A 20,150-nucleotide genomic window follows, 5' to 3' on the forward strand; every position below is an offset into this window, starting at 1 on the left:
TCTCTCTCTCTCATGCTCTTTAAACGCTTCCGTACTTTCTCTGCCAACAATTTCTGCTTCTGCTGACAACTTTCGTTTCAACATCTTCTGCTCTCTGCATCTTCTCTCTGCTATCGTGAGCATGAGAGGGACAGTGAACAAGAATGAGAGTGTGAGAGAGTGTGAGTGAAAGGGCCCACTTCACTCTAACTGATGTAGTAAAAGTATATAAGACTCATGGTTAGGGGACATAGACACCTTTACCTTCCACCCCTACCTACATTTTGATCTTCTACTTTCTCCTCCATTGCTTCAAGAGGAAGAGCCTCCAGCACCCAAGTTCCATCATCCCATCACTGTCACCTGCCATCGATTGTTGCTTTGTATAATAAATTAACCTATTTAAGAAGAGATAGAAGCTGTGGTTTTGACTGGTCTTTGGTCACGGAGACGTTTTAATATTAAGCCAAAACAAATATCTAACAGACAAACCTTGCCATCATGCAATGCAGACCTTGCCACCATACCATGAAATTGTGGGGCACCCAGGACAGTGATTGGAGTGTGAAGTAGCTGAGTGTTTAGATCACAAAATGTGTACACATTCTCAAAAAGTATAGTGTCACGTGCCCAGGGCACCTATGTGGGCGGAATGAGGGCTGTGGGACATGTCCCCAATGTGTGGAAGTAGGTCTGACACCTGCCAGGGATACAGCATAAGATATGAGGCACACACAAGAGGTATAGACAAGACTATGTAGGGTTGGGGTAAGTTGGGGTAAGCCTATTAACACACCATCAAGTGCAGCAAGGCAACAATTTGTGTCTGTGGGTCTTTGTCAAGTCCCACTGCCTATATCCAGCCAGTGGCCACACACTGAAGGCCCGGATCTTCTGGCATGAGCCATAACAGGGGACAGATCATCTTATTGGGCATTTTGGCTCCTCGGTGCACCAATGCTCAACAGGCTATTTAGGAAGATCAGAGATCACCCTTGTAACTATGGAACACGATGCCCAGCTTTCAGAGATACAGCACTGTGACCCGGAGAGCTCACAGGTCTAGTCATGGTGGTAGTTGGCTCCTCCATCCATTTCACTTGGACAGGTACCCGCACAGTGGGTCCAGGTAAAGGTAGCTAGTGTAAAATTTTCCATGCTTTGTTCCACGTCAGATGTAGGTTCTGGCTCCATACAATGTATTTTGTTAAAAAGTAGACGGCTGAATCCCTCTAGTGGAAAATACTAGCTAGCCATAAACTGTGTGATTCCAAAAGTCAATTATGTTTAAAGCTATAATTTAAATAATACATACTTCCTGATGGTTGAGCAATATAACATATTAACGCAGTAAAAAAGTAATCTAGGATGAAAAGTGAAATAAATAAATCCATGAAGATTAACCCCACTGTGGATCCAGAAGAAGACAAAACCTCATAATAATCGACTTTCAATTGTGCCTCATAAGAAGGAGAAAAAATCCTTCCTAGTCCCAAAATGGCATTCTGATTAACTATAGTTGTAAAAAATGGGGTACAAAAGGGCTGGAGTCCCAGTTAAGTATAATTTGGCACCCTGGGATCACTTTGCCAGCAGTGATCAAGGATAAACGTTTCTATAAGGTAGTTTAGGCTGCCAATCGAAAAAAAGCAGCCAACTTACTTCTACCTCTTTCAGGCCGAAATCTCCCTCTTAAAAAAGTACCTTGCATTTTAATTCCGTTAAAGAAGAAAGTTGCGTATTTTTGGAGCCCTCTGTTTTGTTTTTCGTTGGTCTCCTTATGGTCCTTCTTAAAATTCATACTAATCTAAATGCACAGGTCTAGTGGCCATACATAGTAGGACCAGATCTGTCACATGAGCGCCGGTGGCATATTGTGGCCTAGGTTGACTAACCGGGGACAGATCACCCTATTGGCCGTTTTGGCTTCTCAGTGCTCCACGGGCCAGTTAGGAAGATTTGCGATCTCTTGTCTCCCCGTGACCGAGAGAGCACCCAGGTATGGTCATGATGGTCATTGGTCCCCTCATCAATCATGGTTATTATGGACAGGTGTGCATACAATGGGTCCAGGTAAAGGTTGCCAGCCTAAGATTTTCTATGGCTTGTTCCACGTCTTAACTGTAGGTTCCGACTTCATACAATGTATTTTGTTAAAAAAATAGATGTCTGAATCCCTCTAGTGGAAAATAAGAGCAAGCCATAAAATATGTAATTAAGTTAATTGTGTTTAATGCTATAAATAATACATACTTTATTCCAGATAGTTGAGCAATATAACATATTAACAGAGTAAAATAGTAATCTAGGATGAAAAGTGACACAAATCCACGAAGATTAACTCTGCTGTGGACCCAGGGCTTGCCCAAGACATTGCACCAGCATCTTTTAGAAGAGAAGGCAAAGAACCATAGAGGGAGCAGGGAAACAAGCAAATCATGATATAAATACTTTGTTACTCTAGACCACCTAGTGGAACCTAGTGGAACTGCAAGCATAAAAAGCATTTTCAAATCAAAGTAATTTACATATATGGAATTGAGAGAGAAAAAAGGTGACAAAGCTGTGGGATATGTCTACGTACTATGAAAATTAGACAATATTGTTTTAAGCAGGATCCTAATTGCCAGAGGACGGAAAAAAACCAAAATGTTACCTCGGCATAACTAGAAAGTTAAACTCAATCCAGCTTGTGCTGTGTATAGGTGGCAGTACTTGCCAAGACACCCCTATTTGCCTGGAGAAAAATTGAGAGGGCCCACTCAATCATTTCTTGTGGGCAGTGCCGGCCATGAAAATAATTGAGTCGGCTGAATCAATTCTTCGGCCGAGTACGGGTGTCCGAGCGGGCCGTAAGGCTGGCTTTTTCAGCCTAGGCCAAGATACAGCCCTGTTTGTGGATAGGACAGACTCTACTTCTTTTCTAATCCAATGCAAGCTTAATGAATCTTATCCCTACCAGTATGGCTTTTAATATCTTTCTTCCTCTGTGTTTCTTGTAGTTTGTATTTTAAGGTACCCTTCTATAGATGTATAAGATATTAATTGTGAAATGTTTACTATTAAGGTAAAATCATTTTTTTTCGCTTTTTTTTAGTCCGCATCAGCATCTTTTAGAAAAAAGGCAGAGAAAGAACCAGAGAAAGAGCAGGGAAACAAGCAAATTATGGTATAAATACTTTGTTACTCTGGACCACCTAGTGGCTCTAATTGGAACTACAAGTATAAAAAGCATTATTTTGAAATCAAAGTTACCCAGGGGGGAAACGCCACCCTTGTGTTCCTCTTGACTTGCATGGTATGTCACAGTTCCTTTTAATAAGGTTAATAAGAAGATGCAAAAGTGGAAGTGGGCGGCAGAGACGGTAAGGAAATATTTAGAGACTGTTAGAGAGAAAGAGAATGAGAATGAATGTGAGAGAATGTGGGCCCACGTATTTGGAACACAAATTCAGAGCCTATTGTTTGGTTTTGGTCTGATTCCTGGGGGCTCTGGCCTAGTTTTTTTTTTTGTGACTTCAGATAGGACAGAGGGCAGGGCAGATAAACATAGAATTTAATGGAGACAATGAGAGTTTGAATGATACCTTTATCAGCTAACTGAGTGAATATAGATTGCAAGCTTTCAAGACCCCTCAGGTCCCTTCATCAGGCAGGTTATACAATAATGTGAAAAACCTCTCTTTAAGTATCAGTCAAATAGCATGGTTACAATTGGGAAGCAGATAACATCTAAATGTCTAAGACAAGGTTCTTTGATCAGTCAATAGTGTTAAAATCAGAGGTGGATTGGAGTCATAAAAGGAGGTGTCAGGAGGTATTCACAACTCTAATGGGGTCAGGTTGTGTGCATGTCTGGTTTGTTATCTACAAAGTGATAGTGGGATACAAATTCCCTATCCCGGTTGAGGCCAGCATTTAAGGAGTTAAATTTAAGTATTAATTTGACCTCCCATATTTTTCTCTCCCTCTGAGTTTTGAACAGTCCCATTAATACAGCCAGTCTGATGTCACTGATGCTATGTCCATTTTGGCAAAAATGTTCTCCCACTGGTGTCTCTGCTCTCTTGTTGTTGATGTGGAATTAAACCTTTTATGCAATGGCTGGCCTGTTTCACCCACGTAGAGGGCTGTTGGACACTTTGCACACATAATAAGGTAAACCACGTTAGAGGATTTGCAGGAGAAGAATTTAATGGCAGATCTAATCAGCCCATCTAGTCTGTTCATTTTCCTCCACCTTTAACACAAACTTAGTCTTAACTAATAAATATCCACATATTAAGCTCATCTGAGATGCTATTCTACCTCTTGGGCACTAGATGGCGCCAGCACTTGCAGCAGATTAATAGTAGACTTGACTGGAGTTAAGTACAAGAAAGTGCCAGTCCAAAGGAAACCCAACCTGTGCTTTTTGCAAGGTGAGTTAAAAACAATGTTTAACCCATTTAGGGCCAGGGCTTACTTACACCCTAAAGCCAGGAGGTTTTTTTTGTAATTTTTGGGGTCTATTCTCACAGAACTCACATATCCTCACCTGTAACTCGCAAAATGTAAAGTCACCGGCACTTGCAAACAACACACAGATTAGTGAATCTGGCCCAGGCTTGGTCCTGGGCAGCCCCCGCCATGGTTGCCATCCTCACTGCAAAGATCTCCTTTGTAACCGGCCAACTGACAGGCAGCACACGAGGGGCATGTTCGCCAAATAGGGCAATTTGTCCCTCGGTTTTGTGGCAGTTGAGTTACCTGGACCTGCTGCCCTAGACCTAGTCGGCCTAGGCCAAATGTAATCACTTTGAATCTATGAATAGTCTTGTGAGTTTTACCATGCAAGGGTGTGCCACTTTGAGTTGAGTGTGGTCAGTGACTGACCACTCGACCTCTTGGTGAATATACCAAAAATAAGACCTCAGGACATCAGGATATTTATTTGACGTGGATATTTCAGAAGATTCCATGATACCTCGCCCCACCCCTAATGCCCCCACCATGAAAGGTTGAGGCACCTGTGTTAAGGCTGTGGTTAGTGGTGAAGAGCGTCCTGATTGAACACTGGAGCAGCAAGGCCACAGGGAGGAGGGGTGGTTCAGTGGTGGTGGTACCCCATTAGTCATGAATAAGCCACATGGGAGCTGCATGGAGGACAGAGCTACAACAGCACAGACCTCTTCAAATTTATCATTCTTTGGACAGGTCAGGGAAGATCAGAGGATGGGGCAGCTACGTAGGACAGCAGGATGGTGTCTGAAAATTTGGGTATGATCAACAAAAACCTGGACATCTAGAAGGTACGATCCATAGGTGTTCCATCAGGTATGGGAATTCTTTTAGTCCAGCTCTACAAAGAAATATCAATGGTCCAGATGTCACCACCTAAAATAACTCAACAGCTCTCAAGATATCTATGATCATCACATTCATATCACCTTCTGCATAGAGCAACGTACCAGCATTCAACTGAACTCCTCTTACTAACCTGCTGTTTGTGCTGAGCTGAGCCTTATGAATATGCATAAGGGTCAGACAACAGGAAGTGACATCATGCCTCAGCAAGGGTCAGAACTGCAGACTAGTGATGGGAAGTTCGGATCATTAAAGTGAATCGGATCATTTTGATTCGTTCACTGAAATGATCCGATTCATGATCCGGATCTTCGGATCACTCAGTGTGCCTGCACGGAGTTACTGTTTTCCAGTAACTCCGTGCAGGCACACTAACGATTGGCCCCACCCCTTTCATTATGAATCCTCCCCCCTGCCTCCAGTGATGTCAATGAAGGCAGAGAGTCGTTCAAAGATTCGGATCTTACAGGGATCCGGATCACTGTAAGATCCGGATCATTGTAAGATCCGGATCATTGTAAGATCCGGATCTTTGAACGACTCTCTGCCTTCATTGGCATTCTAATCATTCAGATAATATCACCATACTGTTATAAATAATACATTAATAATCACTGCCCCCAGGATTTACATTCCCCTTTACCTGTAACTGCACCTTAAGCTAACTTTATTAAATTAATTAATTAATTAATTAAATTAACCCTCACCATTAAATTAACCCTAAACACCCCATCAACCATGACTGCCCCTAAAATTAACCCTTAACACCCCATTAAGCATAACTGCCCCCAAATTAACCCTAAACACCCCATTAAGCACAACTGCCCCTAAATTAACCCTAAACACCCCGTTAAGCATAACTGCCCCCAAATTAACCCTAAACACCTCATTAAGCATAACTGCCCCTAAATTAACACTAAAGACCCCATTAAGCATAACTACCCCCATATTAACCCTAAACACCTCATTAAGCATAACTGCCCCTAAATTAACACTAAAGACCCCATTAAGCATAACTGCCCCCAAATTAACCCTAAACACCTCATTAAGCATAACTGCCCCTAAATTAACACTAAAGACCCCATTAAGCATAACTGCCCCTAAATTATCCCTAAACACCCCATTAAGCATAACTGCCCCTAAATTAACACTAAAGACCCCATCAACCATATCAATTTATTAGGTAATTTATCTGGAGTATATGCAATTAATGTAGGGGCAGTTATGGTTAATGGAGTATTTAGGGTTAATTTCAGGGGCCGTTATGGTAAATGGGGTGTTTAGGGTTAATTTCAGGGGCCGTTATGGTTAATGGGATCTTTGCGGTTAATTTCAGGGGCAGTTATGGTTGATGGGGTATAAGGGTTAATTTTATGCTGATGACTGAGAGTTAATTTAATTAATTTAATAAAGTTAACTGTAGGTGCAGTTATAGGTAAAGGGGGGCAAACTCAGGGGAATCTAAATCCTGGGGGCAGTGTGAACATTATTAATGTATTTATTTATAAAAGTATGGTATCAGTAATATTCTCTGAATTCATTCGACTCTTCGGTTCATTCGACTCTTTGAACGACTCTCTGACTCTATGAGTCATCGTTCCTGTGTGAATTAATGAGCTGTAACCTGACCCCAGAGTCTGTGTCTGAGTGTTCTGCAGATGACTCACAGCTCTAGGATCAGGTTACAGCTGCATGATTCACAGACTGAACCGCTACAAATGAATCGTTCAGTCTAGTGAACCGATTCATCCGGATCACTAAAAGGAACCGGATCAAATGAACGATTCGTTCATGATCCGGACATCACTACTGCAGACACCCAGAGTAGAGTGCAAAGCAAGCACATAAGGTGTCATGATACAGAACTGGAATAAATAAAAGTTGACTTAACAGAACCTTTGTGGATCATTCTTCATACCAAAAAAGGGTGAACAACACATGGTACCAGAAGTGGGGTTCTCCAGGTAAAAGCAACAAACAAATAAAGAAGCATGGATCTGCAACAAAGAGCAGAAATGAGTCTCACACCGCATGGCCAGCAAACCTCACAGAGTTTACCAGTGAGAACAGATAGTCTGAAGCCACCTCCTGAAATCAGGTTTGTGGGTAATCTGGAAGAAGTGTGGAGATCATTTAAGCAAAGATTTCGCCTGTATATGAAAGCAACAAACACAAGCACTTTGCCAAGTGATCAGAAAGTAGCATTGCTTTTAACTGTTGCTGGTGCAGAAGCTTTGGACATATATAACAGTCTTCAATTATCTGAGACTGATAGTGAGAACTATGAAATAGTTACGGAAAGATTTTCTGCATTTTGTACACCAAAGAAAAATGAGACATATGAACGTTTTGTGTTTAACTCCAGGGTTCAGCAACCACACGAGACAGTGGAGGAGTTTCTCACTGACCTCAGATTAAAAAGCAGGTCTTGTAACTATGGCACTCTGCAAGAATCTTTAATCAGAGATAGGCTTGTGATCGGCTGTTACAGTAATAAAACACGTGAGAGGCTACTAAGGGATTGTGATTTGACTCTGCAAAAAGCTGTGTTCATTTGTCAGTCTGCAGAGCAGTCCCGAAAACAACTAGGTGTCTTATGTAAGCAAGACAGTCAGGACGTGGTTAATGATGTAAGAACACACAGACCTGCATATTCAAGAGGATTGTCCACTCGACACCTGTCAGAGAGGAGACCGAGGAATAAAGTGGATATGCAAGATGCAAAGCGCAGAGATATGCCATGCGGGAAACGTGGCAAAAATCATGAGCCTCGCAATTGTCCAGCATATGGACAGAAATGTAGGATCCGCAAAAAATATAATCACTTTGCCTCACAGTGTAAGCAAGCTACACAGCTACATGCTGTTAAAACATACACCTCTGACTCTAGTGATGAAGATCTTTTAGTGGACATGGTCAAACAACCGCCTATGCCAGCTTAAGAATGGATCATAGAGGTGGAAGCACAGGGTACACTGATACCATTTAAAGTAGATACTGGAGCAGATCCCAATGTTATTCCAGAGGCTCTATGGAAAAAAACTACAACCTAGACCTAAACTTCAGAAACAAACTAAAGTACTGAAGGCATATAATGGACTTGGAAAAGAAAAAATGTTGGTGCGCTAAGCTAGTCACAGGCTCAAATAATATAAATGTGTAATACGAGGCCTACCAAACAGGTGTAAGCATGCTGCAAGAAACAGTGTATTGGCTGTACAATGTATACAAAAAACAAAAACTGTCTGCGCTTCTTACCCTAATAAAGTTGGCAACAAATATATAAACATAATATAAATGAGAGGTTTTGGTTATATGAATTGGCCAAAGCATAATTAAGCTCACCCACCACGTCAAGGCACACTCTCAATAGGGTGAGACCCTACTCTCACCTCCTACATAGTGGGCACACAAAGCAGTTTATACGGCTACCAAAACCTTATTAATGTGTTGGGGGAGGTGCAATTAAACCTCCTCCCTATTAACCCCTGGACAGCAAGCTGCAACCAGACTGATGAGGAGCCAACAACCTCAAGTATGTGCAAACAGGGAAAAGAAAAAATGTCGGTGCGCTAAGCTAGTCACAGGCTCAAATAATACAAATGTGTAATACGAGGCCTACCAAACAGGTGTAAGCATGCTGCAAGAAACAGTGTATTGGCTGTACAATGTATACAAAAAAACAAAAACTGTTTTGGTAGCAGTATAAACTGCTTTGTGTGCCCACTATGTAGGAGGTGAGAGTAGGTTCTCACCCTATTGAGAGTGTGCCTTGACGTGGCGGGTGAGCTTAATTATGCTTTGGCCAATTCATATAACCAAAACCTCTCATTTATATTATGTTTATATATTTGTTGCCAACTTTATTAGGGTAAGAAGCGCAGACAGGTTTTTTTTTATATATATATAATGGACTTGACATTCCAACTGTGGGTCAATGCATACTTACCCTAAAGCATAACTCTACAGTCACAAAACACCCGTTTGTTGTGGTTCCTGGAGAAAAGGTTCCTTTGCTTGGATTGCAGTCTAACAGTTAGGACTGCTCACCAAGCTCTTTGAGATTACAGAACTGAAACACAAGAGCATCGCTACCTTACTTGTAAAGTATAAGGATGTTTTCAGTGGACTTGGAAAACTTCCCATTAAATAGAAAATTGCCTTAAAGTCTGGAGCAACGCCGGTGATTCATGCTCCTCGCGAAGTACCAGTAGCCCTACGAGACAAACTTAAAAATGAGCTACAGCGCTTGGGAAAGATGGATGTCCTGGAACAGGTACATGAACCAACGGAATGGGTTCGTTCTTTGGTTATTGTGGCTAAAAAGGATGGTTCCCTAAGGTTGTGTCTGGACCCCAAAGAGTTAAATGAGAGTATTAAAAGGGAGCATTACCAAATCCCCACAAGAAATGAAATCCTAGGGGAGATGGCAGGTGCCCAGCCGTTTACTGTTCTCGATGCCTCCAATGGATTTTGGCAGGTCCCCCTGGAGAAAGGAAGCAGGCGCATATGTACTTTCAATACACCTTTTGGAAGGCACTGTTTCAAGCGCCTTCCGTTTGGTCTGTGCTCAACGCCCGAAATATTTCACCGAACTATTCAACAACTGTTTGATGGGGTAGAAGGTGTCAAAGTATACATTGATGACATTCTGATTTGGGGTACTAATGAAGCTGAGCATAATGAACGACTTGAGAAAGTACTAGAGATTGCACATGAAAAGGGATTAAAGTTAAAACCAAACACAGTGTAGATTTCTCCAATCAGAGATTCTTTACCTGGGAGAGATCATCTCAAGTTCTGGAGTGAAGCCTGATCCTACCAAGGCCAAGGCTATTGAAAACACGCCAGGATCTGTAAACAAGAAAGATTTACAAAGATTCCTGGGAATGGTAACCTACTCGGGCAAGTTCATTGCCAATCTATCAGACAAAACTAAACACATGAGAGGTTTGCTAGTAAAAGGTGTTGAGTGGCACTGGGGCAAAGAGCATGAGGCTGAATTTGTATTATTAAAGGAATTGCTAATGGCAGCTCCTACGCTACAGTTTTTTGATGCCTCACTTAAAACAAAAATCTCCACAGATGCATCGAAAGATGGTCTTGGTGCGGTTCTCTTACAAAATGATGGCTCAGGGTGGAGGCCTATTGCATACGCTGCCAGGGCTTTCACAGAAACTAAATACAAGTATGCCCAGATAGAAAAAGAGAGGCTTGGCATAGCGTTTGGCTGTCATAAACCCTTAATCACAATTTCTCACAAGGAATTATGGAAAGCTCCACCTAGAATTCAGAGAATGCTGCTCAAGCTGCAAAAACATGACTATACATTGGAGTTCTCTCCTGGCGGACATCTTTTAATCGCAGATACCCTGTCTAGAATTTGGTCTGAAGGAACCAGGTCTCCTGATGATGGCATTGATAATGATGTGGATGTTCATCCCTTACAAAAAAATTACTGCAGTTTTTCTGAAGTAATACTGCTATTTTTTGGACATGAAAAAACTGCAATACTGCACATTTACTGCAGTTTTACTGCATTTGTACTTCACTGTACTGCAGTTGTACTGCAGTTATTTTTGTACGGAAGTACAAATGCAATAAAGCTGCAGTACTTTGAAGTACAACTGTAGGTTTGCAATATAAAAAAAAAAGTGCGGTAAAACTGCAGTACAGTGAAGTACAAATGTAGTAAAACTGCAGTAAATGTGCAGTAATACTGCAGTAAAAGTGCAGTTTTGCAGTTTTTTCATGTCCAAAAAATAGCAGTATTACTTCAGAAAAACTGCAGTAATTTTTCGTAAGGGATATTAACAGCGTCGTGATGTCTGGAGTGATTTCACCAGTAATGTGGAAAAAAAAATTGCAAAAGGCAACTGCAGAGGATGAAACGCTTCAAAATGTGATACAAGCCATACATTCGACAGATAAGAAAATATACATGCCTAAACAATACTTGGCACACAGGGACGAACTACCAGTGCTTGACAATGTACTCTTGAAAGGCAGGAGATTGGTAATTCCAGTTTCTCTCAGGCGTGACCTGCTACAAAAAATACATGAAGGACATTTAGGGATAGAAAAATGCAAGAGGAGAGCAAGGGAAGTTCTTTTCTGGCCTTCAATGATGAGTGATATAGCAGCCCTAGTCTCTTCATGTCACACTTGTCAGTCATTTCAGCCTGCCAGTCCTAAAGAAGCTATGCTGGACTCCTACTCATCATACCCAGAGGTTGCCAAACTCAGGAATACATCATCAGAGCATGTATGCAGGAAATTACGAGCTATATTTTCACGGTTTGGCATCCCTACAATTATAAAAACAGACAACGGACCACAGTTCTCATGCAGGTATTTTAAGGCATTTTCTGAGGAGTTTGGATTTCTTCACAAAACACCAAGTCCCAAATATCCTCAAGGTAATGGATTAGCGGAGTGCGGTGTCAAAATCCTTAAAAGATTACTTAAAAAGGCTAGTCACTCAGGTGAAGACCCACAAGTAGCTTTGCTTAATTATCGAGCTACACCTTTGGAGGGGGGGGGGGCAAATCTCCTGCAGAATGGTTTTTCGGGCATCAGATAAAGACAAAGCTACCACAATTGAATTTGACTCAGTATCATTCTAACAGACACTTGCACACTTCCTACATAGCAAAGAAGGAAGAAATAAGGGAACGTCAGAAAAGGAACTATGACAAAAGTGCAAAGAATGTACAAATGCTGCACGCTGGGGACACTGTAAAGATCTGGACAGGTCAACGTTGGATGAAGAAAGCTGTAGTACTGCGTCAAGTCTCAGACAGGTCCTTTGAAGTAAAGACAAACAACGGAGTGATTTTGAGACGTTATCGGAAACATTTATTGAAGGTACCAAATCATTGTCTGGACCGAACACAGTCACTGGATATGGATTTGTTAAGCGATGCCGAGGATTCGGAAAACGATTGTCCTGAAATACAACATGAGCAGGATGTAATTGATCGTGATCCAATTTTTGGTGATGAGTCATCTTTTGAGGATACTGACAATGCAGAGGGCATTCATGCCCCAGAACATTATACAGGTGGAACTCTACCACAGTCTTCACAGGGGAACCAACATGGATCAAGTGGCAGAGCGGTCAGAAGGCCACATAGACTCATTGAAGAATGTTAACTGCAAACGGACTAATTTCTACTTCATTTTGCGTTATACTCAGTTTATGTGTTATATGTTGCTAGACATGTCAGAAAATGTAGACATCTTGTTTTACAACAATAGTTCTATTGATAATTATGAATGTTGTTATTTTTGTTTAGAAAAGGAAGGATGTGCTGAGCGGAGCCTTATGAATATGCATAAGGGTCAGACAACAGGAAGTGACATCATCATGCCTCAGCAGGGGTCAGAACTGCAGACACCCAGAGTAGAGTGCAAAGCAAGCACATAAGGTGTCATGATACAGAACTGGAATAAATAAAAGTTGACTTAACAGAACCTTTGTGGATCGTTCTTCATACCAAAAAAGGGTGAACAACACACTGTTTGCTTTATATATTTTTACCTCATTTACAATAAATGGAAAAGCCACAGGTTAGGGTAAACATTCTCTTTGTTCATGATAAACCCATTTCTTTCAAAAATTATACTATGGAATGGATGGATTTGGCCACTTAGAACATGACTAAACGGGCCAAATGGTTCTTATCTGTCATAAAATTCTAAGGCTGAAGTGGAGGATTCCAGCATTATCAAAGCTTGCAGCTCACAGATCCATAAGAAAAAAAAAAGCATGATATTTTTAAGCTAGCCCCAAAAAATATGCTGATGGCATGAGCCTATTGGCTCAATATTTCAGGTCATATTTTAATTACATATAATCATGCTAATAAATGATTCACATATGGGATAAATTATCTTTTAGTGAGATCAAACCCTTCCCTCCGGGTATTCAAAAAATCTTTGTTATTAATCCATTTCCATTTGATTATAGGACATGCAAGGATCCTATTGGGTGCCTTGCCGATGGGGTATATTGCGCAACTGTTTGGGAACAACATCGAATTTTGTATATAAGCAGCGTCAGTGAGCCTAGTCGGCACATCTGGAGCATCTTTGAACCGACTTAGATCTACAGGTCAACATGTCTGAAAAAGAGGGCGGCGGTGGTGGTGGTGGCGGCGGCGGCGGAGGTGGTGGTGGACATGAACAGCAACAGTGTAAGTTGTTTGTTTTCTTAAAGATCTACAGCTTTTTCTGCTTGTATTCCAACATGATGTCAAAACGATGACAACATTTTGGATTAACCAAGCGTTCTTCATCGTAGCTTCTGGTGACCTCAGGTTTCAATCCAGACTATGTTAGGTTCTTCTGATCTGATCTACGGCTACATCCTACATTGTGCAGTAGAGGCCGATGCTTAAAGTGTGATAGATCTGTGATCTAGAATGCTTTCTCTTTAATGAGAACATGGAACGTGTTGGTCTTTAAGTAAGAATGCTTGTGTGTTGTACCTACAACGTCCCCAATGGAAGGGCTTGAGATATGGAGCATGTTCTTCAAAGAAACGCCAAGGAACCACATTATCTATTCCATGAATATCTGGTGAGATAGAGAATATATGGTGAATATCTTGTTATATTTGGTGAAATCTTTAGATAAAGCGATATACATTCAATATTTTGGCGCCACACATCAGTTGAGGTGGGAACGTAAATGCTCTTCAAACCCAGTCATGTCGTTGCATTGTTGGCCGTAATATTATGGATACCGTGTGCTTTAATACATTTTTTTCCCTTCATTTCAGCTCAGGAAGTACTCGTTGACCCAGGTATCGTATGAGACGTTTAATCGATACTTACAGAGCGTGTCATAGCATTGATTTAGAAGGCATCAAGAAATACTTAGAATAATTGTTAGAGGGGGATGGGGGTGAATATTTTGTCTTATTTTGCTACAGTTAATATTTTTTTTGGGGAAAAAATAAAATAAAACCATAAAAAATGAATGAATAAAAATGATATAAAAACATGAGCATCTTTCTAAGTTTATAAGCAATTAACAAAATAAGAAATTAATTATTTAAAATTTCCAAAAGCATACCATGAAGGTTTTATACAATACGTTTGTGACAAATACTCAGCATATATAAACAAAGATGACGTAATAGACTGAGTTTTCTGTTCATGTAACGGGTCGTAATGGTCATTTTGTTCTTGTGCTTCATCAGATCCATGCCCCCTTGAGCCTGAGGAAGAGGAAGAGCAAGGACAAGGTCATGGAGGTCATGGAGGTCATGGAGGTCATGGAGGACACGGAGGTGGGAGCGGCGGTGGTCGGGGCAATAATTAAGAAGCTTCGACCTGGGCAACAAATCCATCTCAAGAGGGTCCAAAACTCAACTATGGAAGCTGAAATCAACTGGGATCTACTAATCATTGTCTACCCATACGACATATAATATAACTGTTAAAATGTTCTCTTTTACAAATTAAATTTATTCTCATGGTGAAACCATTTTCTTTACCGTGTCTCTAAAAATTCTATTGCATTTTTTTGGGGGGGCAAATTTTTTAAAAAAGTAGAGATTTTTTTTCTATTGAGTAAAAAAAAAATTGAAAAAAAAATATTTATTTATTTATTCACTGATTGTCTTTTCAACCTCCAAGCTCATTTTCAAATTAAGTCACAATGGGATTTAAAGGGATTGTTTGCTCCGATCCCCACCGTTCACTTTATTTCTTTGGTTTTATTAATTTCCATAGAAATTACTGAAACCCCCCCCCCATTAAGCCGCACCTTTGTCCATGAATCACAATTAGAAACCGCTGTCACATGACTTGACAAAATAAAAATAATTTTAAAGAAATGCAGTCATGTAAATGTATGTGTATCGTACATATCATTTTCACGTGTAAAATGCTGCCCCCTGCAGTACGTGAGGTGTATGAACTCGTGAAATGCAATCTGCTAGTTATACATCTCACATACTGTAGGGGGCAGCATTTCACAGGTGGTCAGCAATAGGTATATATATACATATTACATGCTACCCAAATGGCTCTAATACCTGTCCTCGTGCATATTTATAAGGAGGCTTCTCAGAAAAGTTATAAATGGTTATTTAAAAATGTAATTATAATAATTATATAATTTAATAATAAAAATATAATTATCAGGCTAATTGTAAGCATCCTATTTTTTAACCAAAGTTGGCCGCCCTAAGTAAGGTAGGTAAACAGATCAAATTTGAGTTAAGTACCAGAAAGTGCCAATGCAAAGGAAACCAAAACTGTGCTTTTTGCAAGGTGGGTTAAAAACAATGTTTAACCCATTTAGGGCCAGGGTTTACTTACACCCTAAAGCCAGGAGGTTTTTTTGTAATTGCTGGGGTCTGTTGACACAGAACTCACATATCCTCACCAGTAACTCGCAAAATGTAAAGTTACCGGCACTTGCAAACAACACACAGATTAGTGAATCTGCACGGCGTAGTTACCTTGGACTCTGGCCCAGGCTTGGTCCCAGGCAGCCCCCTCCATGGTTGACATCCTCACTGCAAAGATCTCCTTTGTAACCGGCCAACTGACAGGCAGCACATGAGGGGCATGTTCGCCAAATAGGGCAATTTGTCCCTCGGTTTTGTGGCAGTTGAGTCATTCCAAAAATCAGACAAATATGTTGACCTCAGGATATTTATTTAATGTGGATATTTCAGAAGATTCCATGAAACCTCGCCCCACCTCTAATGCCCCCACCATGAAAGGTTGAGGCACCTGTGTTAAGGCTGTGGTGAAGAGCGTCCTGATTGAACACTGGAGCAGCAAGGCCACAGGGCGGAGGGGTGGTTCAGTGGTGGTGGTACCCCATTAGTCATGAATAAGCCACATGGGAGCTGCATGGAGGACAGAGCTACAACATCACAGACCTCTTTGATTTTATCGTTCTTTGGACTGGTCAGGGAAGATCAGAGGATGGGGCAGCTACGTAGGACAGCAGGATGGTGTCTGAAAATTGGGACTAATCAACAAAAACCTGGACATCTAGAAGGTACCATTCACAGGTGTTCCATCAGGTATGGGAATTCTTTTAGTCCAGCTCCACAAAGAAAAAACAATGGTCCAGATGTCACCACCAACATGCGACCCGCGGGACCTCGAGGTGCGGCCCACGTGAGATCGGCAGCCAGGATCGCAAGAGCCCTGCTACTTTCTTGTGGGAGGGTCTATTCTCTGCTTCAGTAGTGATGTCCGGATCATGAACGAATCGTTCATTTGATCCGGTTCTTTTTAGTGATCCGGATGAATCGGTTCACTAGACTGAACGATTCATTTGTAGCGGTTCAGTCTGTGAATCATGCAGCTGTAACCTGATCCTAGAGCTGCAGAACACTCAGACACAGACTCTGGGGTCAGGTTACAGCTCATTAATTCACACAGGAACGATGACTCATAGAGTCAGAGACTCGTTGAAAGAGTCGAATGAACCGAAGAGTCGAATGAACCAAAGAGTCGAATGAACCGAAGAGTCGAATGATCCGAAGAGTCGAATGAACCGAATCTTACAGAGATCCGGATCTTACAAGGATCCGAATCTTACAGAGATTCGAATCATTCAGAGAATATTACTGATACCATACTTTTATAAATAAATACATTAATAATGTTCACACTGCCCCCAGGATTTAGATTCCCCTGAGTTTGCCCCCCTTTACCTATAACTGCACCTACAGTTAACTTTATTAAGTTAATTAAATTAACCCTCAGTCATCAGCATAAAATTAACCCTTATACCCCATTAACCATAACTGCCCCTGAAATTAACCGTAAAGATCCCATTAACCATAACGGCCCCTGAAATTAACCCTAAAGACCCCATTAACCATAACGGCCCCTGAAATTAACCCTAAATACTCCATTAACCATAACTGCCCCTAAATTAATTGCATATACTCCAGATAAATTACCTAATAAATTGGTATGGTTGATGGGGTCTTTAGTGTTAATTTAGGGGCAGTTATGCTTAATGGGGTGTTTAGGGATAATTTAGGGGCAGCTATGCTTAATGGGGTCTTTGGTGTTAATTTAGGGGCAGTTATGCTTAATGAGGTGTTTAGGGTTAATTTGGGGGCAGTTATGCTTAATGGGGTCTTTAGTGTTAATTTAGGGGCAGTTATGCTTAATGAGGTGTTTAGGGTTAATATGGGGGTAGTTATGCTTAATGGGGTCTTTAGTGTTAATTTAGGGGCAGTTATGCTTAATGAGGTGTTTAGGGTTAATTTGGGGGCAGTTATGCTTAACGGGGTGTTTAGGGTTAATTTAGGGGCAGTTATGCTTAATGGGGTGTTTAGGGTTAATTTGGGGCAGTTATGGTTAATGGGGTGTTAAGGGTTAATTTTAGGGGCAGTCATGGTTGATGGGGTGTTAAGGGTTAATTTTAGGGGCAGTCATGGTTGATGGGGTGTTTAGGGTTAATTTAATGGTGAGGGTTAATTTAATTAATTTAATAAAGCTAGCTTAAGGTGCAGTTGCAGGTAAAGGGGAATGTAAATCCTGGGGGCAGTGGTTATTAATGTATTATTTATAACAGTATGGTGACATTCTCTGAATGATTAGAATGCCAATGAAGGCAGAGAGTCGTTCAAAGATCCGGATCTTACAATGATCCGGATCTTACAATGATCCGGATCTTACAATGATCCGGATCTTACAGTGATCCGGATCACTGTAAGATTCGGATCCCTGTAAGATCCGAATCTTTGAACGACTCTCTGCCTTCATTGACATCACTGGAGGCAGGGGGGAGGATTCATAATGAAAGGGGCGGGGCCAATCGTTAGTGTGCCTGCACGGAGTTACTGGAAAACAGTAACTCCGTGCAGACACACTGAGTGATCCGAAGATCCGGATCATGAATCGGATCATTTCAGTGAACGAATCGAAATGATCCGATTCACTTTAATGATCCGAACTTCCCATCACTATGCTTCAGTCCTGCCTCCTCTGTGGGGAGAATGAGGGAGGCCGCGCCCCCTGCTGAAGTCAGTGATCGGCATTGAGAGAGCTGTAGTGCAGGTAAGGGGGTGGGGGAGTGTGTTTGAATGAGTATGCCTGATTGAGGGAATGAATCTGTGAATGAATGGATTTGTGTGTGTGATAGCATGGATGTGTAAGTGCTGGAACCTAGGCATGATGGGACTGTGATTGCTGTTAACAATCCCACTCCTATCATGCCAAGTCAGCCAGTACATGCTGAAACCTGGCTAGCTGGCCCCTTGTGTATTGATGCTGCCAGCAGTATGGGGTCTGCACTTACAGCCACCCTGTACCAGCATGTACTGGCTGACTTGGGATGATAGGAGTGTGATTGCTAACAGCTAACAGCAATCTGCTAACAGCAATCACAGTCCCATCATGCCTAGGTTTCAGCATTTACTGGTTGGCTGGGTATAAAAAGAGTGTGTTTTCTGTTAGCAATCACACTCCTATCATGCCAAGTCAGCCAGTACATGCTGAAACCTGGCTAGCTGCCCCCTTGTGTATTGATGCTGCCAGCAGTATGGGGTTTGCACTTACAGCCACCCTATACCAACATGTACTGGCTGACTTGGGATGATAGGAGTGTGATTGCTAACAGCTTACAGCAATCACAGTCCCATCATGCCTAGGTTCCAGCATTTACTGGTTGCCTTGGTATAAAAAGAGTGTGTTTGCTGTTAGCAATCACACTCCTATCACGCCAAGTCATATTGTTGATTTTTTTTGTCCAATTGTGGTGTGTTACTTTTAATAAAAGCATGGTTACACACTAAAATTGGACAAAAAATACCGGTACAATGCCCAGCCAACCAGTACATGCTGGAATCTGGCTATGCCTGAGATTGCTGTTAACAATCATAATATATAATTTTTTGTACAATTTTGGTGTGTAACTTACTTTTATTAAAAGTGTGTGGGGGGTCATTTTCAGTTTTGGCTAAGTGAACCCTGAATTTTCGGTTTTGGTCTAGAATTTTCATTTTAGTGCATCGCTAAAATAAATAGAACTATTTTATTTTTACTTATACAGAATCCTGCATTTGTAGTCACAAAACTTTCTAGGCCCAGAAATCAGTGAGAGGAAAAGTAAAGGTTTTGTGTCATTTAATTTATTTTAATCTGCATATTTTATTAAAGGCCATATTTTCTCACAGTGAAAAATGAGTGCGGCCCGCGCACGTATACAATTCTGATGATGTGGCCCACTGCAGAAAAAACTTGGACGCCCCTGGGTTAGGGTAAACATTCTCTTTGTTCGTGATAAACCCATTTCTTTCAAAAATAATGGCCACTGCTTCACAGTTGAGTGGATGCAAGTTGAGAAAAAAAACAACAGCTCATTGATTTATAAACCCATGGGTTGATTGCAAGCCTCACCCACGGCCTAAATAAAAATAATTAAAAAAAAAACTTAAATAAATAAAAAAAATGTAAAATAAACAGATTTCCCAGGACCACCTATTAACTGAAGGGGGCAACAAGTCCATGTGACGGATCGTCCTGTGCCCCAGACTGGACACATCCGCCTGTCAGCTCCTTCCCTCTCCCAGTAAGCGGACACGCTGTGGCTGTCCGAAGAAAGCAGTCACAGACCAGCACTTCCCTCAATCATGAGACAGGACTTCATGCTTTGAGGTTAAAAACAGAACTCTCTTTATTACAAACACACAGAACTTATATACAATCTCCATTCACTGTGCACCGAACCCAACCCCCAATCCTATCAGCCACATCCCATCACAAATCCCATCAGCCACATCCCCTCACAAATCCCATCGGCCACATCCCCTCACAAATCCCATCAGTATA

This window comes from Spea bombifrons, chromosome 11 (assembly GCF_027358695.1).
Source record: "Spea bombifrons isolate aSpeBom1 chromosome 11, aSpeBom1.2.pri, whole genome shotgun sequence".
Lineage (NCBI taxonomy): Eukaryota > Metazoa > Chordata > Amphibia > Anura > Pelobatidae > Spea > Spea bombifrons.